Source organism: Heterocephalus glaber, unplaced genomic scaffold (assembly GCF_053883595.1).
Source record: "Heterocephalus glaber isolate CG9 unplaced genomic scaffold, H.glaber_assembly_v1.0 deba00001509, whole genome shotgun sequence".
NCBI classification, from domain to species: domain Eukaryota; kingdom Metazoa; phylum Chordata; class Mammalia; order Rodentia; family Bathyergidae; genus Heterocephalus; species Heterocephalus glaber.
Window position 1 is genome coordinate 33,206,620 of NW_028258325.1, and position 26,209 is coordinate 33,232,828.

The 26,209-nt window shown below is 39.9% G+C and overlaps 1 protein-coding gene across 8 annotated transcripts in view; it reads right to left on the reverse strand.

Annotated features, from left to right (window-relative positions):
- Positions 1-26,209, reverse strand: part of Rbm47 (RNA binding motif protein 47) — a 157,105-nt gene that overhangs the window by 13,568 nt on the left and 117,328 nt on the right. For all 8 annotated transcript variants that reach the window (XM_087187506.1, XM_087187504.1, XM_087187502.1 and 5 more), the window contains one exon: positions 20,930-21,053. The gene's annotated coding sequence lies outside the window, so the exon portion shown is untranslated. The remainder of the gene's footprint in view (positions 1-20,929; positions 21,054-26,209) is intronic.

Here is a 26,209-nt window from a genome sequence, read left to right on the forward strand (position 1 = left end):
GGTGGCACACACCTGTAATCCCAGCACTTGGAAAGCTGAAGCAGGAGGATCACTGAGTTCAAGGCCAGCCTGGGCTACATAGTGAGTGCAAGGCCAGGCTGAACTACATAGTGAGCAAGACCTTGTCTCAAAAAACCAAAGAGGGGGCTGCTAATGATAGCATTAACCTCATTAAGTTCAGAAGAACAAGTGAATTACTAGCTACAAAGCACTTTGAATTATGCCTAGAATTTGTACATGTTCAAGAGAAACTTTATTTCTTTTAATTTTTGGTACTGGGGATCGAACTCAGGACCTTGTACTTGTGAGGCAGGCACAGTGCCACTGAGCTAAATCCCGGCCCAGATGCTTTATTTTTTAAGAGCTGCATTTTTATCTTTTATCCGAAATTCTATAAAACTTCAGATCAATTGTTTTAATTTTAGAGTAATTTTTAAAACAAACTTTCTCACTTTTTAAAAAAATTAAATTGTCTGTTGGATGTGGCTTCGATTTTATTGTTTCCTTTCTTCTTCAAGTACTTAAAATTAAGTTCACAACAGCTCTAGTTATTGTGAAGTTTTTTTCTAGTATATATTTGGAAACAAAATATTAGTTTCTGTAGTTTTAAGCTGAAACAAATTTCAGTGTCAGATCTGAACAAGAAAGTCTTCCCTTTCTTTCAAATGGAAGATGACCATGTATTTTTAAGAAGACTATTTATACAAGAACACATATATTTAGAATCTATGAGCTGGGAAGAAAATGCTAGACACATATAAACGTGTTTGAGGCAAGTCAAGATTTTATCTGTTATACTATAGAAAACATTAGCTGATGTGCAAAGGAATAGAACTTCGTGTTGTTTTATTATTATTATTGTTGCCCCTATGTTCTGTGCCACCCTGCCTTGGAGCCAGACAAGTATGGACTGAAACCACTACAAACTGTGAGCTAAATAAACCTTTCCTCCTTTAACTTTGGGTGTCAGGTATTTTGTCTCAGCAATGAGAGAAAAGTAACTAAGACAGAATTAGGTACCGGGAGTGGGGTTGTTACTGTGACTATACCTATCCATGTGGTTTAGGGACTGGCTTGTGGGAAGGGGAAGAATTAGGAAAGGTTTGGAGATGCTGGGTGAAAAAGTAGAGCTAGAACACCTTAGGCTGTACTGTATGGAAGATTCAGATCAAAGCTCAGAAGACCATAAAGCTGGTAAAGACCAGGCTTGCGAGGTTTCTGCTGGAAAGAAGGATTGCACTGGCTGTTAAGACTTTAGATGATGTGTGCTATGGCTTGGCAAGAAGTTTATCTGCATTTTGCTCACATCCAAAGATTTTGCCTGAGACTGAGCTTAAGAGCAGTTGACTAATCTGGCAGAAGAAACTTCAAGGCAGTCTAATGTTGAGGCTATGGCATGCTGCTGTTGGGAGCCTTTTAGCCAGATCTATGTTGAGAATCAAAAGCAAAGACACCACCACAATGATTTAAAATGGTGTTTTTTTTTTTTTTTTTGGTACAGGGGATCGAACTCGGGTCCTTCTGCTTGCAAGGCAGGCGGCAGAACCACTGAGCTAAATTCCCGGCCCAATTTAAAATGTTTTGAGTTTGGCCAGAAAAGAAGCTCCAGTAAAGCTATGGGCTACAAAGATAGAGCAGAGGAGATCTTGATTACTGAGAAGGAACAGAATAGAAAAGATAGCCTGAGGGCATCACAAGAAACAGCCTCAAAATTGCAAAAGTGAGACTTTGCTTTAAGAAGAAAGCCCCATGTTCCGGAATGGCAGCAGCAGCCTAGAGAATTTGTTCATGGTATTGGATTCAGAGTGCTCAGTGATCCAGGCATTTGACCCCTATAGCCAAAAGAGAGGGAAGACTAGCTACTGCTCCGTAGACCTTGGCATCATCCATGTGGCACTGATTTTAGGTACATGGAAAATAGAAGAGTTGTGGGGTCAGGAAGACTTCCACCCAAATTTTAGAAGAAGGCCTTGGAGGCTAGGCAGTGTGCTCCTCAGAGGGCAGTGTGTGAAGCTGTGAGTGTGAAGCCAAAGGTGCCGTGGAGACCCCAGAAGCTTGGTGAAGCCAGGACAGTGGATCATCTGAGGAAAACTGCAAGAGCTAGCCCAAGAGAGGAGCTGTGGGAGCTACAATCATCTGCGGTGCCATAGGGGTGGAGTCACCAAGTCCTTTGGAGTTTACTACTTGGCACAGATTTCTGGGGATGCTGGAAGTTGAACTGTGGATTTAATGTTTGCCCTGGTGGATTTTGGTCCTGGTTCTTCCCCATTTCTTGTTATCCCTCAGTTTGTAACTTTTGGAATGAAAATGTCTATCCAGCAATCCCACATCTGTGTGTGTGTACCCAAGAGAATTGGAAGTGGGGATTTAGATACCTGGATACCAGTGTTCCAGTAACATCGTTCACTAGAGCCAAAAGGTGGACATGATTGAAATGCCCATCAACGGATGAATGGATGAACAAAACGTGGCTTATGCATACAATCAAATATTATCCAGCCTTGAATGAAATTCTGATGCAACATGGAAGAATTTTGAAAGCAATTATGGTAATGAAATAAGCCTAAATCTCGGAAGTGGCCTATGTGGCTGTCAAAAGATGAACAGATAAAGAAAATGTAGTATACATAAGAAAATCTTATAGTCTACAAACTCCACATGCCACAATAGGGTACTACTCTGCCCTAAAGAAGAATAAACTTGGTCATTTAAAAAGAAATGGATGTACCTTGAGACCGTAATATTAACTGAAATAAATCAGACACACAAGCTTCAATACTGCATGGTTTCTCTTATGTGAGAAACCAAAAATATAAATAAGAGTAACATAAAAAGCAAATAATAGGAAATAGGGAGATAGATGTTTGCAAATGGGAAGGGGGTCCAAGAGATGGAAGGAGGGGAAGGAGGGGAGGAGAGGGAGACATGAAAGCATTAAGATGTGTTATGAACATGTCGCAACTCCTCATGAGTAGAGAATGTTATCATTATGTACTGCAAATATATACTAATAAAAAGCTAAAATTGGAAAAAATGACCCAGACACAAAGCATTTAGAGTAGTCAAGTTAATAGGCAGGAACTAGAAAGAAGGAGGAACACAGCTGGGGAAGAGAGGAATAAGGAATTAATGTCAGGGTACAGAGTTTCAGAGATGATGAGAAAGTTCTGGAAATGGACAATGGTTGCACAGCAGTGAAGACATATTTAATGTCATTGCATTATACACTTAAGAATGGTTGAAAAGGTATTTTTTTTAAATGTATACCTTCACACACACCCAACACACATCCTAAAAAGAAGTGATTCAGAGATGTCAAAAGGACAAAAACAAGAGTCAGTAAGATTAGGATTTCATTAGAGGTCTTTAAAAAGTGGTATACTGAGTCAGCTTGGTGCAGGAAAATCTTATAGTCTACAAACTCCATCGCCTTCCCATCACATTTAATATGTCCCAGCTAAATAAATTATATGGTGCCCTGCTCAATGAATTCAAAGCCAAAAGCTTAGATACAGAAAAAGATAAATGCGGAGCAAAGTAAGTCAGATTCAGAAAGACAAGTATCACATGTTTTCTTTTCAACAGAAACTTGAAAAAAAAAAAAAGATGACTTGAGGGTAGAAGAGGGATGATTGGGGACTGGGAAGGGTGCAGGGAGAGGGGAGAGAGGGGGCACACAGGATCAATGAACAATATATGCCTGGATGGAAATGTCACTGTGAAACCCATTCACTTGTGAAATTAATATGTGTTTTATCAAAAAGATAAGTGATTTATTTAATTCTTTCAAAAAAGCTAAAGCAACCCTTCTGTCCGAGTGAATCAGCATGCTGATTTACTACAATTGTAGTTGCTTTAGATCCGGGCTGGCAAACTCCAGCCATGGGTCAAATATGCTCTGCCATGTGTTTGGAATAAAGCTTTATTTATTAAACCACATCCTTAAGAAAAAAAAAAAGGCTATCAATGGCTGCCTTGTAGCACAAGAGCAGAGGTGAACCACTGAGGCAAGGACAGTATGGTCCATGAAGCCTAAACTGCTCATTACTCTCTGGCCCCATCCACTCTGGTCTACACTAGATTCCACTTGCTAAGTGTAACTGCCACTTTCCCTCTGTTGCCTAGGCTGAGCAATGACCTATTTTAAAATTCTGACATGTTTTAGAGACACTCCCCTTCACCGCCCCCCCCCACCCCCATCTTAGCTGTTTTTCACTTAACTTCAGTGGTCACATTTATGAAACCTGGGAGAAGTATGAGTGGAGCTGGCTCGGCTCCGGACTGTTACGTGAGTGACAATTTCTTAAGACTTCGAGAGACACCAGGATTTGCTTTCATTTATTCATTCATCCAGCAAATATTTATTGAGCAGCCCTATGTGCTGAGGACTGTGCTAGCTACTGTGGACCTCGTCCTTGTGAAGTTTACCCTGAGTTTACTGAGTTATGCTTCAAACACTCTTGAGTGGAAAGTTAAAGCACTTTTGTACTTGTGCTCACTGACCAGAGACTACTTCAAGAGATCATAATAGTTAACATTTTGTTCCTAATAAAGGCCATTGCCAGAATTTTGCTTTCAAAATTAGCTTAGAATACCCTCTCTAGAAAGGTGAGAGTGTGTATATGTGCGTTGGGGCAGATGCTGAGAACTGGTGAGAGATATTCCATGCTGAAAGATAATGACATTGGTGCTTGGGGTAGAAGTGTGGACTCGACAATAAACAGACTTCAAAAGTTGAACCTTGTCTGTAAGTAAAACAAAATATCTAGATAAATAGCATAGACTTTTCCAGTTTCAACCACTGAGAAGGAGACAGTTTTTAGGTGAATTAGACAGGCTGATTAGGTTACACACCACAGTCTCTTGAATCAGAGACCCCTACACCCAAATCTTGGCTCTTCCACTTTCTAGCTCTGACCCTTTGGGAAAAAAAACCACTTAAGCTCTTCTAAGTCTCAGTATTTTCATCTTTTTTTGGGGGTGTGGCGGGGGGTACCGGGATTGAACCTTGTGCTTTCGAGGCAGGCAGCAGAACCACTGAGCTAAATCCTCAGCCCAGTATTTTCATCTTTAAAATGGTGACAGCAGCTAATGTTTATCCAATGTCTGTTATGTGGCAGTGAAAGTATATGCTCTTCACATGCATTAACTCATCCCAATCCTCACAGTGTCAACATGGATATTACTAGGTTGCCACCTTGCAGATAAGGAAACTGAGGCACAGAGTGGTTATATAAATTCTCAGTTAATGAACCGCAGGGCTGGTGTCCTAACAGCTGACGGTGTGGCCCAGAGTCCACACCAGAGCAGTCCCAAATAATTGTCCCCACAGGGCTTCGTCGAGGACTGCTAGCCCAGAATCTTGCACTGCACGATCAAGGAATGTTAGTTTAAGAAATCTGAACCTCAAAAGACAAAACAAAAAACAACAAAGACATTGAACTTGAGGCAAGAATCTCACTCCTGTGTAGGATTCTTATGCTTACAGAAAAACAGGCAAGAGGTTACTGCAGCCAGCTTTAAACCAGTTAGCGTGAGAAGCAAGGCCCAAGAGTTCTGGTGGAGACCAGTGTCTCAGAGTCTCAGGATTCCATTCATGGCAAGTAAGCTGCCTGCAGTGTCATTCCCCACCAGTGATGCAGCTGAAGCCTGTTCTCACCTAACCCGTGGCTACAGTACTTTGCAGAGGGTGTTCCAGAGAGAACCGGAAGAGACTTGCCACCCTGGCTGCAAAAGGGCTGATCTTCCCCACGGGTGCCGAATGCCCCCAGTGGGACCTCCCAGCACAGCCAGTGGACACATTACTCTTCCTGCCAGCTGCTGGCATGCCAGAAACAGGGCAGTGTATCAGGAACCAGTCAGCTACTCAGCATGGCATGGAAAACCAGCACAGAAAACACATTTGCCCATCAAGCTATTATTATTCTGAACTTTTAACTACACCTTTTGCTTTCTTTGTTTTAGGCTGAGTTTGAACTTGTTGGGTTACAACAAAATTTCAGGTTAAACTCCAAGTGAAAGCAGAAATTGTCAAGGAATCGAATTCCCTTTTCAGTATGGTTCAGAGGATTAGGATTTCATTAGGATTTTAACTTTGACCCTGGACATTTTAGGGGGCACTTGGAAATAATTCCAATGTTTACAAACCAGACTTTACCTAAGATCAAAAACAGGCATGGCTTTACTCTAGAATTATTTAGGTGTGTGTGTGTGTTTGGGGTGAATATATAATTTAGGATTCTTGGCAGAGCTCTATTTGCTGACAAACTGACATGTTGCATTTCAAATACTTGTTCATTGGGGTACAGTGTCTCCCACCTAGCTGGGATTTAATTCAGAGGAAGATTTTTTAATGTGTTTATGCAAGAGCTAATACCATCTCTGCTTGTGGTTAGATTTCTATTTTGATGTTCCTTAATCGCACTATAAAATTTTATCTTTATTAATAATCATTTCTAAAACATGACCTAACACATACACGGTAAAGAGATAATAAAATATATACCATACTCATTAAGAGGAGAGATTTTTGGAGTAAAAGAAATACAAGTTCAAACCCTGACTGTAACACTTACGAGTCCTATCCAATGAGGTAAATCACATTGCTTCCAATTTCTACAACTTTAATGTGGTTCCAGTAATAGCATGTATTTCAGAGGATTCATCCTAGGATTACACAACATTTGGCAATATCTGGCATACAATGTATTTAAAAAGGTTACCAGTTATTATCATTACTGCTTTTTGGTTTTGCTTTTTGTTTTTTTGTTTTGTTTTTTTGTTTTTTTGGTACCAGGGATTGAACTCGGGTCCTTGCACTTGTGCAGCAGGAGGTAAAACCACTGAGCTAAATCCCCGGCCCAGGTTTTGCTTTTTGAAACAAGATCTCACTATGCAGTTCAGGTTGGCCTCCAACTCATGTTCTTCCTGCCTTTGCCTCCTGAGTGCTGGGATTATAGATGTGTGACACTATGCCTGGCTCTATCACTATAGTTTTAAAGACTATGACCTATAGGGCAGAAGTCAAGTTTTAGAAACATATTTATAGTTAAAGTTGAGAACTACCTCACGATTTACAGAGATATTTTGTGAGGAAGATATTCCTACCCATGGGGTTAAGTTAGAGAGAAAAAGACTAGCTTCTGCAAGAAGTTTCCAAGCTGTGGCCTTCCCTCAGCATTGATCTCTTTCCACAGTGCCAAGTCACCACCACCAACTAGAATAAACATGGATGAGAACCCGCCCACTCGAAGGCAGGGCTCTGGCACGGGCATTTCTGTGACTCCTGTTGGAAAGTGGAAGGGGAGCTCACTCAAAATGGAGGGCCAGCACTGGGCATTCATCTGCTCACTCGCCCCAGCAGTGACAAGCAGGCCCCTTTTCTCTCTTAGCCTTATGCTAATTGAAAGGCACATCCCTTGGGACACCTACACATCTTTCAGGACTCTCCTCTGCTGGGGTGAAATCCTGAAAGCGGGAAGAGACAGGAGACTGGCCATCCTGCCCGCTCCCAGCATGGGTCTTCACTGTGTTGATACTCACACTGATTGTGTTATGGCAAAGCACTTCATTCAATGAATGCTTGTGTTTGATAAACAGAGGCAGAACCAACAGGCTGTGTTCTTCCAGGCATTTCTATCAACACATCCCTGAAAATGAAGCATTTTGCTGTGGGCTCCCGGGGAATCCTGGCTGTATATCACAGGAAAGGAGAAGGCACCTGCCAGAAAGGGGCGGGCTGGGAATTTCGCGAGTGTTTGACAGTGCACCAATACCTGCTAGGAATTTGTTATCTTACTCCCTTTAAAGAAGCTTTACATGCTTAGATTGTCTCTCAACAGGTTGATGGAGTAATGCTGGGGGAAAAACCAAAATGTACAACTTCGTCACACATCTGCCTCCTAGGCTAACAGGCTCCAAAGCTGTGACTTCCAGTTTCACTATCTTGGCTCCTTGACCAAGGAACAGAAAGGCTTGCAGTGGATGGATGCCAGGAAGGAAGAAGCAGCAGTGAGAGCTTCTTGATGTAGTGCTGTGCACTTTAATCAAACTCTGTCACGTAAATTATCCAGTTTCATAAAGTCCTAGGATTTGAGCTGGAGAGGGACCTGAGGTGCCATTTATCCAGACGTCCTGTGGCTCACTGGGCTCTGCTATGCACTGTGGGAGATTCCTTAACACCCCTGCCTTCCACTCACTAGATGCATAATCACCACAACCCCTAAAATGTTGTGACAACCACAGTGAGGGTGGGGTGGCAAATGGGCCAAAATTGCTCTGTCAAGAAATTATCAATCAAGCTGGGCATGGTAGTGATCACCTGTAATCCCAACACTCTGAGAGGCTGAGACAGGAGGATTGAAAGTTTGATCCCAGCTTGGGCAATTTAGCAATTTGGAGAAACCCTGTCTCAAAATAAAAAATAAAAATAGGGCTGGGGACATAGCTCAGTGCAAAGGCCCTGCGGGGGGGAGAGAGAGAGAGAGAGAGACAGGGAATTATCAATTAAATCTTCCTAAGATCTGAAACAGATTATATACACAAGTAGTAGTTTTATATACACAGGTTTGGTGTTTCAATGTGACTCTTTCTGTTAAGGCTGTCAAGCCTGAGGAATATGTGACAAAGAGTGAGGGTCTAAGGTGTCTCATACCACATTACTCATCCAACTTGACTGAAACACTATCAATTAATTCAATGTTTTAATGGAAACAACCGCCATCATGAAGCCCCAGCAGGCTGACTCTGTGGTCTAAGTGATTTGTCATCATCTGGAAATTGATGGGCCACAAGCACCATATCTGAAATCAGGCTAAGGACCTGCCAAGCCATTAAAGCGTCTCATTTAAATTCAGACTAGCTTCACCAACACATGAGAACTGCTGACAATCTGGTCAGTAAGACTTGGGCCATTTTCAAACATCACTACAATTTTTTCAGTAATTCACATTTTTGTTTCTAAGGGTGCAATTACCAAAAAAAACTGGTCTTGGAAGAGAGATAATTCATGGTACTAAAGTCAATCTCTGTGCCCCCGAGGCCAAAGCCAATGATCTTCTGGAAAAGAAGATGAAACAATATTTGCACGTGCATTCGCTCAAACATTAACTGAGCACTTGCTGCTTGCGAGGTTGTGCTGGCTGTTCAGGGACATGGTGGTAACTACTGCAAAGTCCTTGGAGTTCACAATCAGCAATGGTGGGAGAAGGAGGGAGAGGAGAGAGGGCACCGGGACATTGTAAGCAGAGAGACTTTGCGCTTTCAATGCAGGTGAGGTGCCACTGAGCTAAATCCCCACCCCAAATCTCATACTTTCTGTGAGAGACAACAGGAGGCAATGGCCACGAAGTTTTGGCCATGGCTAGAAAGCACAGGCTGAGTTCTCATCAAAAAAACAAGTAGCTCTTACGTCTTGGTTTTAATCAGAGGAATATCAAAGGATTTTTACCAGTGAGTTTAGGACTATTCTGGTAAGCGCCCAGGAGGCGTGACTAGCATTTAAAAGGAGATGGCAGATTGAAAACCAAAAGGCACAAGAACAACCTGAAACTCAGTGTCTTGACCACCTTAGTGTAGCACCAGCCAGGTCAAATCTCCTATTGATGGAAATATCTTGCTTCCATAAGACATACTGTGACTGTCATTATCTTTTCTAGGTCTTTCCTCTATAACTAAAATGTCCACTCTAAGAGAGAAGAGTCTATGTCTCTTCTTAGTTGCTACTGGATCCTCAAATTTTGATACTTCAAAGACAATAAATATTTTTCAAATAAATATGTTATGATTTCCACCTTAATAAGCTAACTGGCACTAGCTAATTGATAATCGATACTGTATACAGAGAGTGTTCATTTGTGTGGAGAGCACTGCACTAAGGACAATGACAGTGGGAAGGGTGGGCGTATCATATGAGGCCACATGATTATTCAGCACTAGGAGGCCACACATCTCCACTGAACAGTGATTGAGCTAAGACAGTGAAAAGTGACAGTGAAAGCTGACAAAGTATAGCAACAATGTACAAAGTGTACTTAGCAAAGTGTACAGCAACAGTGGTCCACAAGTCAAACAAAACCACAGAAGTGATAAAAACCCCAGAAGTGATCCAGCCCTCACATGTACATGAGGACTGAGAATCTACCCATTTCTGAGAAACAGGTAGAAATTCTGCAAGATCATATGCTCTCTGTGCCCACTTAAACTTAGAACTAATTGTGTTACCATATATCCTATTACTGCAAATACAATACATTTGCAAGGATATCATGGAATTAATTAAAAATCATCAAATTCAAACTTCATTTTATGGAGTATCTCTATGGACTAGACATTCACTGATTGCCATCATCCAGCACCAGGGGTGATTTCGGAGGAGGACGCTGTGCTCATACTGTGCATCTTGTATTTCTGGAAGAGTGGCTGTGGAGTGTACTTCACTTATAGCCAAAGACGAGAGCAGCACTAGAAGAGAATGGGTGGCTTAAAGGCAATTGTAATTCTCCCTCCTAGAAAGAAGATGGACTGGGAATACTGTCTCAGAGAGTTCTAATATGTGGGTTAAAATCTCTCGAGGTAGTGGGAGTCAGAGTCCTGGATTTGAGTCCCAGCTTTTCAGTGATGTGGTTCTATGACTTTTGACATAGGTGGGTTAAAGTCTTGGTTTCTCATGACCCTTGTCTGCAAAATGAGAAGGGTAGCAACAATGATTGCTGTCACACAGAGTGAGACACTGCCCGCTAAGGGCTTACAGCAAAACGAGTATAAAGTAAGAGCTGGATCGGTGTTAGCTCTTTTCACCTTTTTTTAAAGATTATGAGATTGGGGCTCAGAAAGTCAAGTAACTTGACCAAGATCGCAGAATTGAGGCATAGGTGGATCTGGTAAGAAAATCAAAGTTCTTTCTGCCATGACACTCTTTCTTTGATTCTTCCTTTCTTACAGGAGGGTTAGCTAAAGCCAGTGCTAAGAGACTAAATCACCCTAAGTGAGAAACGGGCATAGGCTGATGAAGAGGAAGAGAAGTAATGTGCAGATCCACAGTGAAGTTGTTGAAAAACTGTTCACACTACCAGCCCTCCTTCGCCTCACTCCCTGCTCCCCTCTCCTCCCTCCTCACACCTTCCTAACATTCAAAGAGTTCTGCAAACTGCTCCACAGCTATTTCCGTCTCTTTTTAAGTAGTTAACATGTTCAAATTGTGTTTCTAGAATTAAAAACCTATAGAATTAAATTCTTAAGTGGCAATGTTTAAGGACTAGAATTCACAGAATCCAAACATCTAAGTGAGTATGGGATCATGAGGGGACAGGACAGACAGTGGCCACACACCTAGGCTCCAGGCTCTGGGGCCGTCATATCCTGGCCCCATCACCTGAGCACAAATGCAAGTCACTTAATCCCTACCTCAGCCTCAGTTTTACCATCTATGAAATGGTGACAGTATCATCAAGAATGAGTAAGGATTAATAGCACTTAGCAAAGTATCTGAGTACACAAATGCCCAAAGCCTTTTATTACTATTACTATTATTTCAAGTGATCAAAAACAGTGGATAGGGTCAGGGATGTGACTCAGTGGTGCTGTGTCTCCCTGGCAAGTGCAAGGTCCTGGGTTTGATTTCTGGTACTGGAAAAAAAAAAACAGTGGATGTTTTGAGGGATGGTCGTCTCTTTGTGGAGAATTACAGAGCCATAGCTTAGAATTACCAGTTATCTGCTTGACAGTATAATTTTACAATGTTTTATTTAGTTAGTTTTTGTTTGGTTTTTGGTACTGGGCATTGAACTCAGGACCTTGCACTTGTGAGGCAGGTGGTAGCACCACTGAGCTAAATCCCCAGCCCCTGTTTTATTTATTTTTGTGTTGCTAGGAATCCAACCCAGGGCCTTGCACATACCATGCAAGTGTTCTATCATTGCACTGTATTCCCAGCTTGACATAATTTTTTAAAATTTAAGTTTAAAGAATCTAAGAGAATTAACTCCCAAATGTTTATGAACAGAGTGAGAAGGAACTTATATAAATGTTGCCTTTTATACGTGAAAAAATTCCCTAGACATTGGACATGTGAAATGTGTTTTAGGCCTTTTTAAAACCAATGATCATACAAAAAAGCCAATAATTTTTTTTTTTTATATTTCCAATTTTGTAAGCATTGTGTTCTTTTTTATAACTACTTGGTATGCCTGCACTGGAGCTCTCTACCTATACACTGAAAGTAGTAGGCCCTAAATGTTGCCTAGAAACAATATTATCAATGCAGCTGGGTATGGTCATGCATGACTGTAATCCCAGTACTTTGGAAAGCTGAGGCAGGAAGGTCACAAGTCTGAGTCCAGCCTAGGCACCTTAGTGATTTAGCAAGACCATGTGTCAAAATTTAAAAAAATTAAAAAGGGCTGGGGATACAGCTCAGTGCAAAGGCCCTGTGTTCAAAATCCAGTACCAGGGGAAAAAGTTACCAATGTAATTTTAAGAAGGAAACTTTGGCATAGTATTCACAGAACAACGTTTTGTGCCAGTAGTTGAATATATGAACTGGCAGTTTGATAGATGATTACTTTTATTATAAAAATCTTTAATTGCAAAGAGTCATAATAGAAATAAATTCTGTGTCATTTAGAATATGGCTCATTATGTTAGAAAACATGTTTCTATTAATCCAATCATATCTTTCATATATATATACCCTCTCTATTTATCTATATATTCCTAGAATAGAATACAAAAGTATCAGTCTCATTTTCTTTTTTTTTTTCTTTTTTTTTTGGTACTGGGGATCAAACTTGGGTCCTTGCACTTGCGCAGCAGGTGGTGAAACCACTGAACTAAATCCCCGGCCCTCAGTCCCATTTTCTTGATGGAGAAACTGACAACAAGGGCGATCATGAACTTAGTTCAAAATCACAATTAGATTATGGTAAATTGGGGGTTACAATATAATAAAAATATCTTATCTTTGGGGTGATACCCTTCAGTTTAACTTCTATTTGGCATAAAACTAAACCCAGACAGCTCAAATATAGTAGACTCAGATATATATGGTTTAAAGAAAATTCAAAATTGGTGTGTAAATAGTATGTTTCATTTGTTAAGTTTCTTAAATTTATATCGAAAAGAGAACTTCTCTAATATAATTTTATGCAATTATTATTAGTAGTATTAGTAGTAGTATTTGTGCGGTACTGGGGATTGAACCCAGAGCCTTTGCACTAAGGTGCATCCCCAGCCATTTCCATTTTTTATTTTGAGACAGGGTCTCACTAATTCACTACGTTTCCCAGTCTAGGCTCCAACTTGCAATCCTCCTGCCTCAGCTTCCCTGAGGGCTGGGATTACAGGCCTGCACCACTGCACCTGGCTTATGCAGTAATTATGATGGTCTGTAAATGCTATTCTTTTTCTCCATTTTAAACTACATTAGTAATGTGCAAGTCTTGGTTACATAGTAATAATATGGTTTATGTGACTATGTCATATTATCTATGAGTACATGCTCCTGGGGCTCTGCTCTAGCATGACCTTCTTGTGGTATGTCTAAAAGCACGGTATAAGAATAGCATAGGTCTCTGTAAGAAAAATGACAAATTGTCTATCGTGGAATAAAGGCTCTAAAACACAGTGACATAGTCAAACATTAGGTTCGGTTTTAGGTGTGCTCTTCTGATTTTATTTGGTTAACATCAGTCATTTCAGTTACAACTATGAAACAGTATATCTGCTCCCACAGCGAGGTAAATACAGATCCTGTTTAATGGCTATGGCCTGGTATTTCACTGACCAGCATCTGAAGGCAACATTCACAGGGAAACAGCATTTCCTCAGGCACACTCTCAACATGGAAGAAGCAATAGGCACTTTCTTCTAGAAATGTGCTGTGAACACAGGAGTGTGCTACCACACCTGGCTATGTGTGGTACTTTTGAAGTTAAAAATATTTTCAAATACTATCATCATATTTTATGACAATATAACTATAATAGGCTCTGTGTGAGAAAAAATTTAAAAGGAAGTGAACTTTCTAGCGAGAGACAGCGTAAGATCAATATAAAAAGATGGGGGTAGGGCTGGGGATTTAGCTCAATGGCACCACACCTGCCTCGCAAGCACAAGGTCCTGAGTTTGATCCCCAGTACAAAAAAAAAGATGGGGGAGGTACTAAGTTTGGGTAAGGGTCCCTGGAAGTCTCTGTCCCTAGCCAGGTCCTCACCTGGGTGTGGTGGGTCTTGTTGGAAGGAGGTTCCATGTGAATCTGATACTGACCACAGAACACAGAAGCGGACAACTGTCTCACCATATAATAGAGACATTTGGACACATGCATGCGTGTACACACAGGAAATCCAAGGTTCTCAGTCCACTAATGTTGCCATGAATCTCTTTCTACACAGCCTTGGAGTGCGCCTCACTTGGGTGTGACATCCGGCACTGCTGAGGGGCAAAGCTAGAAAAGCCACACAAGGTCGCCTGGCTTTAGTGGGGAAAATCACCTCCCCACACACTGCCACCATCCTGCCTCATTTGCCTTTTCTTTTTCTTGTTAATAGGTGAAAGATTTCTGCGATCTGAAGAGAAACCAGAGTATGTCTTTTTCTTGTTAATAACGTTTTTTTCTTTCTCATCTCCAATTCTCATTTAAAATCCTTGGCTTTAAGGATATTAGGATAAGTTTATCCTAGAGTAACATATGGGAACACAGTGGTAAACATATCCGATCAGGTGTTTATTTTATTTATTTATTTATTTGGTACCGGGGATTGAACTCAGGACCTTGCCCTTTCGAGGCAGGCGCTGGAACCACTGAGCTAAATCCCAGGCCCAAGCTGTTTATTTTAATTCTTGTAAAAATACATGCCAAAAACTTGTTAATGGATATTCACCTTTGAAACAAATGTTGTTAGACATGGTTTAAAATTAAAAGGAAGAGAGTTGTCAATGAAAAACTATGCTAAATTTGTATAGAATTTTGGAGGTGGAATTAGCAGATATTTAGAAAAAAAAACAAAGGAGTCTATTTACTTCTGAGGCTTAAAGATGTTTATTGAGAGAAAAAGGAAGAGAAAGGAAGGTGAACCGGTTTTCCAAGTCTCAACAATTTAATAGGCAGTTAAAGTTAGTTGAATTTCCAAATAACTATAGTTACAGATCTGGAAAGCAGAGCTTTATTAAATAAATCCAACAAATATGCACTTAAACTAAGAATGGAAACGAACAGAAAATACATATCCAGAATTTGACTGAACCTTGAGTGTTTGGAATGAAATGTTCAAGTGTCAAGAAACTGAAGATTTCCCAGGTAGATTAAGCTCCTGGGGCTACTGTTGAGGCGTAATTGCGGCTCATGTCTCATGCACTCTGTACTTTCACTGTGTGCAGCTGGAATTAATATTTCAATTGAAAAACCAGTAAAAGCCTCCTGATTTGAGCTAATCATTTATTCACAGTCTCATGGGGCAATACTGGCTATTCTTTGAGTTAATAAAATGTAAACGGACTTTAATGTTTCAAGGCAAATATAGTACACAAGTCTTGTAAATTATTTTTAGAAAGCATCACCTTTCTTGTGCCAACTCACAACAACAAAAAATTAATTGGTTTAGTTACTTCCTCTTTCTCTAAATTCCCTTTTCTGGCAAAGAGAAAATGAGAACTTACAGCGGCCAAAGCAGTTTTCCCCTCGTAAACCAGGCCCCACAAAAACAGAGAGGGGTGGGTTAGGTCCGTTTGCTTCTCACAGGTCCTCAAGGGAGATTTAACACTAATTTATTTGTTGTTTGGACACCTAAAAGACAATGCCAAGGGTTCTAATGCTGAAGTTCTAATTGAGAATTTTGTTCATGTGGTGAATCTGGCAACATTAGCCGGGTGCTGACAGACAGCAGCCAGTGCAGTTGCAGACCCTTGGTCCTAGGCCATGAATACACTGGGGGTTTCTTCTTTCCTCTCAGGATTCCACAAGGGAAGGCTACACAAACCTGCACCTTTCATACTGGAAGTGCACCATGAACTAGGTGTGAACTAGGGTGAGTGTTTTGGAAACACGGTTTTGCCCACATAATTGTGGCTAGGCTCATTTTGTTTCTCTGAAACCGTATGAGGAGCAATTTATTTTTGTACAAAAGGTGTTTTTTATCTAGTGTAGCCCTCAATTCACAACCACATACAGGGTGCCCTCTCTCCCACTTCCCAGTGTACACCCCTACATTAATAAGTATGCACACGTACACACACAAAGGCGTATGCTATTTTCTCCCACTGTCTACGTCTAGGATCTTCTGTTAGGGACTTCATAAGCACATTTACATCAAGACATTAGATAGTCCCAACCACAGCCTCATTGCGACCTTAGACATCAGTTCCCCAAATGCTTTAGCTTTCTCTCACCTGTCTGCTGGGAAATCACCCACGCCTATGCCAAGAAGAAAAACAGTTCTTATGAATGCTGAGCATAAGTACTTATGTTATTTGCTTAACTGCTTGACATATGCCTTCACTGAGACTTGGTGAGGTTGAAAAGTGCATCTTTAAAAAGAATCCTGCCCCTAATCTTACCCTATTTGCAAAAATTAACTCAAAATGGATCAAAGATCTAAACACAAGAGTTAAAACTAAAAATTTCTTAGAAAAAAATAGAGGAAAAGTTTCATGACACTGGATTTGGCAGTGATTAATTTCTCTCTCTCTCTCTCTCTCTCTCTCTCTCTGTCTCATACTGGGGATTGAACCCTGGGCCTTTGTATTGAGCTACATCTCCAGTTAACATTTTTTATTTTTGTTTTTATGAGGCAAGGTATTGTTAAGTCACTAAGTTGCTCAGGTTGGGCTAGAATTTTCAGTCCTCTTGCCTCAGCCTCCTGACAACTGGAACTATAGGCAATTTCTTTGATGATATCAAAAGCACAGATAACAAAAGAAAAAATTAAATTAGACTTTCTTAAAATTTAAATCTTTTGTGCATCAAAGGACAGGGAGAAAATACTTGCAAATCATTGTCTAAGGAAGGATTTGTATTCAGGACATATAAAGAACTCCTACAATTCAATGGTCAAAACAAACCAAACAAAAAATAACCAAATTAAAAACTGGGCTAAGAACTTGAATAGACATTTCTCCAAAGAAGACATACAGGTGGCCAACAAGTGCATGAAAAGATGTTCAACATCACTAAACATTAAAGATATGCACACCAAAGTCACAATGATAGACCACTTCACGCTCATTTCCGTGATAGTTATCAAAAACAAAATGAAACAAACCAAAAACACCAATCCAACCAATCAAACAAAAAAACCTATAAATACTGGGGGGTATATGGAGGAACTAAACCCCTTGTGCCCCATTGGTGGGAGTGTAAAATGGTACAGCCATTGTGGGAAACAATACATTGGTGCTAAAACAAACACCCCCCCCCCCCCCCGATAAAACCAAAACGAAAAAGCCACACAAAAATAACACATACTTCATCAACTCCAACTACTGGGTTCATATCAACATAAATCAAACAGATATTTGTATACCAATGTTCATAGCAGTAAATATTCACAGTAGGCAAAAAATGAAAACAACCCAAATGTCCTCTGATGAATGAATGGACTTGCCAAATGTACTGTCTATACACAACAGAATGTTATTCAGCCTTGGAAAGAAATGAACAAGCAATGAATCCTAGAGGCAGTTGTGCTAAGTGAAATAAGATAATTACAAAAGGATAAAAGTATGATCCCATTTATGTGAGGTACCCAGCGCGGTCAAATTCAAAGACAGAATCAAAATGGTGGTGGCCAGAGGCTGGAGGAAAGACGTCAGAAACAAGTAGTTATTGATAAATGAATAAAGAGTTTCATTGGAAGATGAAAGCACTCTGGACATGGATGGTGGTGATGATTGCACAACAGAACAGCTTAACTTCAATGAATTATATGCTGAAAGTGGTTAAAAGACAAATTCTATACTCTGTATACTTTACCTTCCCCACACGTATCAGGAAAAATCAGCAGGGCTAATACAGGAACTAAGAGGGAGGGCCGGAGATTTAGCTCAGTGGTTCCGCCGCCCACTTTGCAAGCGGAAAGACCCGAGTTTGATCCCTAGTACCAAAAAAAAGGGAGGGAGTACAAAATTTTCAATGGAAAATGGGAACATGTTGGAAAAATGATCTTCTAGCCTTGTAGCTTTTTATCTTTAGGTTTGCAATTCAAATGGAAAAGAAAGAGAAGTGATCAATATGTTAGCAAGTGAGAGTTTTTTAAATGCAGTGTGAAAGAGAAAAAAGTGTCTTCACTGTTTCAAGATTAAGATGAGGGCAAGTCTTAGGTGATATTAGAATTTCTTCATGGTTTTATGTTTTAACTTGTTCCAAGATATATAACAAAAGTAAAAAAAAAAAAGATCAGTACTATGAAGTGGCACAACCTCTACATGGAGAGAGATCCACCAAACATGTATGAAATATCCACTCTATGTACTAGGCAGGGGACAGTCTTTCTTCAAGGAGGACCATTTGGTCAAAGTTGGGATGCTCTTGCCAAAGTCTGGCCCAGATGCCATGTTCAGAAGCTCAGTTACAAAATGCTGACATTCCCAGTAGGAGTAGATGATAATGGTAAAGGATACCTAAACAGTCTCGAATTTATATACTTAATCCATAAGCATGTTTGTGGTGTCTCAAAGTTTGAGAGCACACCTGTGACCAGCCCAGGTGTGGACTATCATTGTGTACATGTGTATGCATGATTGTGAGTGCACATGTGTGTGTGTGTGCATTGGTGGGGTGGGTTCTCTTAAACTGAAGTGCTTTCAGGGTATACGATACAGTTCAGTCAAATGTAGAAATCTACATGATCTTTACTGTTATATGTGTAAAATATATATATATTACTGAAAAGTACATACAGACAGGATTCTAGTTGGGCCTTTCACTTTAAAGAAACAGAGCTAAAGAATTTAACTGACCTGTTCAAGGCTGTGTTGAGTTAGTTTGTTGGGACTTGCCTACTAGATTTGAAGCTTCTCATAGACAAAGAAAAAAATATTTTTTTTTTTTCTTTAGACAAGGTCTCATTGTATAGTCCAGGCTGGCCTTGAACTCATAGCGATCCTCCTGCCTCAGCCTCCTGAGTGCTGGGATTACAGGTACAGGTGTGTGCCACCATGCCCAACAGATTTTTTTTGTTTTTGAGACAAGGTCTCATTTTGTAGTCTAGAGCTGGCCTTGAACTCATGATCTTCCTGCTTCAGCCTCCCAAGTGCTAGGATCACAGGCATGGGCCACTATACCAGGTTGAAAAGATCTTCTTTTGTTCTCTTGATAAGAAGAGGATAGAAATGAACAGGCATGGTAATAACAACTCCCAAGAAAATGAATGTGGCCCACATCTGCTTCTCCCTGGGGACAGGTCTGAGAGACTGAGGAGGATTTGCAGTGCAGCTACACCTTCTACTTCAGCACCTGATTTTGGTTAAGGGTTTTGGTAAAGGAAAGGAGTAGACTCTTATTTTTGAACTTTTTATAGAAATATTTATGATCTTAAATCTTCTTAAATTGGTGATACTTGGTTTTCACATGTGCACAGGGAAATGAACATTGTTGTATATGATGGGTAGAGAGATGGGAGTGAATACTGTGAAACTTGGTTATGCTTCTGGAACATTAAAGCTTTACAGTGTTCACTAAATAGTTCATTCTTATTAGCCTGATGATTTCATTTACAGAAATTTATAATCAGAGAGGTGAAGATTTATACCCAAGTATGTACACTACAGTGGTATTTATGATATAATGCAATGAACATAATGGTGCATATTTATATATAATGTAATACATATTCAACAGTATGGAAATTGCTTACAAATTATGGCATAGCCATAGGCTTAGAATATCTATTTAATGATCTCTACCATGTTAATTTACTAATATTTAAAGATAACTGGGAAAATTAAACAAACCATCCAACAAACAAAATAGGAATAAATATACTATAATATTATTTGTAGTTATGTTTGGATTATGAGGTTATGCATAGATTTTATATTTTTCTATACTTTCCAGGTTTTCTTCAATTTTTCCTTTTTTTTTTTACAAGATAAAGAAAATTTACAGAAAAAAAAAGCTAACTTTCCAAGTCCCTGAACTCAATAGACCATCTCTAAAGCCCAGCCTAGAGGATGTAGAAAGGAGGATTTACTTGTTTGAAGCAATGATGGGGCTGGACAGTGTCACACAGCTCCTCCCCAATACACACAGCTCTGTGGGCTTCACCTTTTCGAGCTGGCCCAGGCCAAGGCTGTGGCTGGGCAGAGCTGGTGTCTCACGATCCAGAGTGTGAGGGTGACAGAACTAGGGTCTCTCCTGTCCTCCCCTTGTTGTGGGACCCACAGGAATATCACCCACAGAATAACAGTGTCTCCTGCTTACGGGGAAGTATGTGGCTGTCCAAGTGTTTTTCCATCTGTTCTGACCCACTGGGTTGCCATGAATTGGACAGTCTGACATGACAGCTGCTGCCACCTTCCATGGCAGGCGAGGAAATCAGTTTAGAGCGAGTCTGAGGATTGCTAAAATCCTAAGCTACCAGTTTGCACCAAGAACCCTTCCTTTCACACCACATATTAAAATACTGCTGACCTTTCAAGGGATAAAGAACAGACTACAGGAAACACAGATTATTCTTCGTTGTCTCATTATGGATGCTCACCCGCCCACAGCAGCAGCTGCTTTCCTCTCAGCCACAAAGACACAAAGTGTATGAAAACATAAGGGTGTAGACTGGGGGTTGAAAGCGGGTCATCACATGTATAATATACTACACATGTTGCCACGTAAACACACACCAGGTATATATTGACTGAAAGAGACATTCTGGTTGATGGGAATGGAAATTTATGTTCTTACTTAAGTAGAAAAGAGAAGGACTCCAGGAGGTGTACTCACCCAAAATCACCAGTTTGGTTGGTCTGGCTCTTTCTCGGACGTGGAACAAGAGTATACAGGCAAATTCAGACAGTGCACTTGGGATTTCTCTGTTCAGTTTTTGAAGTCCCGTTTGCAACAAATCCTAAAGTTTTTTTTAAAAAGAAAGAAATGTTATCTATTTCAATGTTTCATTTATGCATGAAAAATTGGGGAACCATTTTCTCCAGAAAATGAACCACCATTATGCCAATAATCATGTTCTCTACAAAGTAGGAAATGCAACCTTTTGCCCTTTTCTTTTAAGAAATGGAGAATACTAGTAAGAAAATGACCAACTGATGCATCGTTTTCCTTTAGAGCACATATAACTTCAAAATACACACACTGTTTAGGAAGAAATACAGATGTTGCCTATATTTTATGTTTATAGACTCAAAAAGATAAGAGCTAATATCCTTTATAGAGGAAAAAATATCTAGCCCCTGGGTGTTCCCACCCTATACATCACTAATAGATCACCACATTTGTCCTGGACGTTCAAACAGGATCACTGAAGCCACTGCAACAAAAAGTCTAGCTATCAACCTCCAGATGATCAGGTTGGTATGAAAGTGGCTTTATTAGTCTGCCCTAAAATGCATTAAGACTCTTCTGGGGGTGCTTTTTGCAGGCAGTAGCTGATGAAAACTATTACTTGAGATTCTGGGATAATCTTAATGGGCTTCATACAGAAAAATAGTCAAATGAAGAGATTTAAAGTTCAGGACAAAGGTATTTCAGATGAAGCATTACAACATATCCTAAGCACAAAACTTTGACCTTTATTTCATATATGGAACTATAATGCACCTGACTCTTAACTACTGAGAGTCCCCATGAAGTCATCCAAAGTTCCAAACAACCTATGTGTCTCAATTTCTAGGATTCAATATGGCCCCATGATTGCAATACCAGACTGAGAGTGACAAGACTAGTTTCAACTCCACCTTCACCATGTTCTGCTCTGTGATCTTAGGCAAATCATTTTACTTGTCTGAGACACAATCTGCTAAAAATAAAGAAGTTGGATTGTTAGTACTATTTAAAATGATTTTTTGTGTTACTTTATTTTGATTTTTATTTATGGTACTTGTTCTTCCATGGAAATTCTACCTAGATATATAAAACCAATACAACAGGAGCAGGTTGGAATGGAGGCAGGGGTAATGTGAGGAGGTACTCCAATATGGCCCCATGGAGAAACCCAAAGACTTTTAGTCTGCTATAGAGCACAGTTTGGAAGCTCCTGGATTAAATGGCTTATACAGTCAGTTACAACTGAAAATTATTTTGCCATAATAATTTTCATTGGAACGATTGATCCACAGTGAGATTTGTAACATCAGGGGAACAAAAGTAATAATCTTAATCAGGACCTACTTCTAATCCTATCATTGATTATCTCAAAGTAAAAAGGAGGAACATCTTCAAACTATAGAGTGATAGCAGTTAAACTATTTACTTCTCAATGCACACGGTCCTTAACCAACTCTGTAACAAGATCATCTCCTAAAGGTTACATTCTGGATAATACCTAATAATCTACATCACAGTTTGATAAAAGCTATGAAAAAAACCCTGATGCATTTGCACTGACCATGCAAATTACAAAGTGTGTGCAATATTGAGAAAATGGAATAAAATTTAGACACCTCCATTGCTTCTTGGCCTTTTGGCTAAGATCAAGTGTAAAATTTAAACACCTCCACCACTCATTTACTAGCCAAGTGAATCTGGAAAGGTTTATTCAGCTTTCCAAAGCCTCTTTAAAGTGAAGATAATTCAGAGAAGATGTGTATAAAGCACCATTATGGGCACATATTTGTGCAGAATGTTGAGTTTTTCTCTGTTTCTATAGTGTTAAATGTTTCTCCTTTAAAATGTATTATCATAGTAACAGACATGTAAACTCTGAGTTGAAATCAAAGTATTTGATATTATTAACACCTCACACCAGCCTCGTTGTAAGAATTAAATGAGACACATTGGAGAGCTCTTGGAAAATGCCAGCCAGCAGCTCCTGCAGGACAACTGCAGTTGTGTCCCACACTGGTCCCATCCTTGCCCCGCCTCCCCACTGTGGCCAGTCTAGCTCTGATTACAGGGAAAAAGACCTTCAAAAATCATACAATTTGGTCACAACACACTCCTGCCTCATCTCTTACACACTTCTACTACTGTCTTTAGAAAACATCAAGGTCCTTAATAAGGCCTGAAGTCTTAGCCCCCTGCAGAGCTAGCTTGTACTCAGCCTTAAACTTCATTCTTCCAGGAAGCCTGCCCTATAGGGTAAACTTACTTTAACTACCCTAACGTGGCCTGGTCACCTTCTGCCAGTGTTAAACTCTACTAGGATAGAACCGAGACCTGTGTCACAGCTATAACTCTAGTGTCTCACACAATCCTAGCCCACTATGGGTGTTTAATTGTTTAACTCCTGTGAGGTGTTGTTACTACTTATTTAATGCCAAGCACATGCTTTCTATATTGCTGTTCGTAGTTAAAATCATATTTTTATTCAAAAGCTACTTCTAAAAAAAAGCTACTTCTACATTTCATAGGAATAAAGAAATTCAATGAAAAAATAAAATCACGTTGGTATTTCCATTTTTGGAAAGTATGAATTCTAGTAGCTGTAGTATATATCATCAAAGGTAGAATTTAATCCATGTGTATGATACATTTACGGATTTTTTTTAAGCTCAAATGTTTCTTGCTGCTTGGCAGCATGAAAAGAACTCTCAAAGGAAACCAGATAATTTGGATTTATCTCCTTTTACAGCTTTTGTCATTGACAGCATATCAGCTATGGAAAAAAGCATCTAAAAAGAATGCTAGACTTGAAACCAAAGATTTTTGAAGCACACTTCCCATGACATTCAAAGGGAATGCATCCTGAAATGTTCCCGAATCACCTTACCCAGGTATGCACTTGTCCCTAAAGAAATGGATAGAGCAAAGACGAAGTCTAAACCGAGGTAGAATGGTAATGTGGTAGGCTAGGCTAAATCAAGAGTGAAATACAAAGTAGTTTTACTTCACTACACAGGCCCTGCACCAAGCAGCCTATGTACAGCATCATCTCACTTCCTTGTTGCTACATCCCCGTGAAGCAAATTCTGTGATTCTGCTCAGTATGGAGCTGACAAAACTGAGGCACAGTGACATGGCAAGGCTGCTGGATTGTTGAGGTCCCTTAGCTGAATGTGATGAAGCTGGGATTCAAACCGAGGAGTTCTAAGAACAAAATCTGTGTTCTTAATTACTATGCTCTATTGAAGAAACCAATTGCTTTGTGCCTCAGTTTGGAAGAGTGGAAAATTCAAATCTGTGCTATAAAAAAATTACAAATTGCCATGGTTTGGATCTTAAATGTTCCCAAAGGACTCTGTATTAAAGCCCTGGTCCCCAGCCCACAGTGCTAATGGAGGTGGAGGAGTCTCTATCTAAGGGGGCTAGTGAGAGGTCTGGGGTCACTGGGGGTGGGCTGTTGAAGTGGATGGGGGGAACTTGATCTCTCCACTTCCTTTTTTGCTTCCTAGCCACAAGATGAGCAGCTTTGTTCCACTATGCACCCTGCCACCATGATGTGCCACCTCCAAAACTGTGAGGTAAACTAAACTTTTTCTCTGTATGTGTTGATTATCTCAGGTAAGCGTTATAGTAATGGACAGCTGACCAATCCACAAATGATCCTATATGTGTGTCACTACAGTTCAGGGTCACCTCAAGGACCCAAAACTAAATGGCAAGCTCATGCATTGTCAAGATCCACCACCTAATAATTTTTTCAAGAGCCACAAGAAATCAATTTTAAACAGATATTTTTCTAATCAAAACCTAAGATAAGAGCTTAACTTTTGGAGTCAAGAGTAGAGAATGTCGGGCTCTGAAATACCTAGCATTCTAATTTTTCCTTGGATTCTTAAAAAGCTGTCACATTTTGGAAAGTTTTTGAGAAATGAAAGACCTCATGAAATAAATAAAGCTTATAGTTTTACTTTATACTGCTTGGTCAGTAAGCCCTAATCAGACAGTTCTTTCTTCCTAACATTTAACAAAATTATCTACCTTTTTTAGTAGCCAAGAAAATGAACATATGCAAATTCACCACAGAAGAATGATTTTAAAAATAAACAAAAACTATTGAATTTTAAAATATGATTCATAGACTGTGGCTATGAGATTATCACTCCCCATACCACAGGGTTTCTGTGTGTTGACATTTGACCCTTTTTATAATATGCACCTTGTACCAGCGAAACTAAGGCACCAGCTAGTTACTCATTAAACTTGGGTGCCCAGGGCTGACTTATACAAATTACACTGTTAACTGCTTGGGCTGGCCTGAGTGCAGAAGGGGAAAAGAATGATCATCTTAGCTGTGAAATTCTGTCATATCGGCAGAATTGAACCACAAATTGCAGCAATTCATGCCTGACCTCTGATCTGTGAAGTGAGTCTAAACCTTTGAACCTCGCCTTGGAGTAGAGAAACAGCCTTTTCTTGCACTGGAGAAGATGGCTAGGAGAAGTAGTCTCCGAGCCCATGAAGAGTTCACACTGCAACTGTCAGTCGCCCCCAAATTCACCTCCCCCAAAGAGGCAATGAGAGCAAGACAGCAATGGTGGTGACCTTGAGGGCAGACTTCTCACAAAATTGAGTTTTCAACAAATCTAATAAACTAGGAAACTTCAGGATGGGAATCTTTTCAAATGCATATGTCAAAATAAGAAAAGGAAATCTGAAACAATGTAATTGAAGTTATTGGACATTTAATACCTAGTGATATGTGAGCTCAAAAAAATCATCTTTACAAATTAGAGAAGAGTGAATTAAAACTAAATATTCTAAAAGTTGCTTTTTAAAAAAATAAATGGTACCATCTCTCATTTGGAATGCTTTTGGATAAATGTACTAATCTCTATTGTAAAATACAGGGCCACAGTAAGGGCCTTTTGGAAAAAAGTAATCATGGGGAACCAGTTATACTTTTCTTTGAACCCAAACTTACCTTTGACACTACCAATACAGTACACTAATAAATAAGTACAATCGTGTGAGTTTTTGTGTACACATTCTGTTGCAGCACTGGTTCAGCCTAATGAAGAGGCTTTTTTCATTATGAAGGCAGAGAGTTCATTACGGGGAAATGGCTTTTACTTTGATGATTAGTTTCTACTTTGAATGCTATTGAAATTATTTCATTTATAGGTAGAAAGAGTGAATGAAGATATTCACCTCCTCTGGCCATTTCAG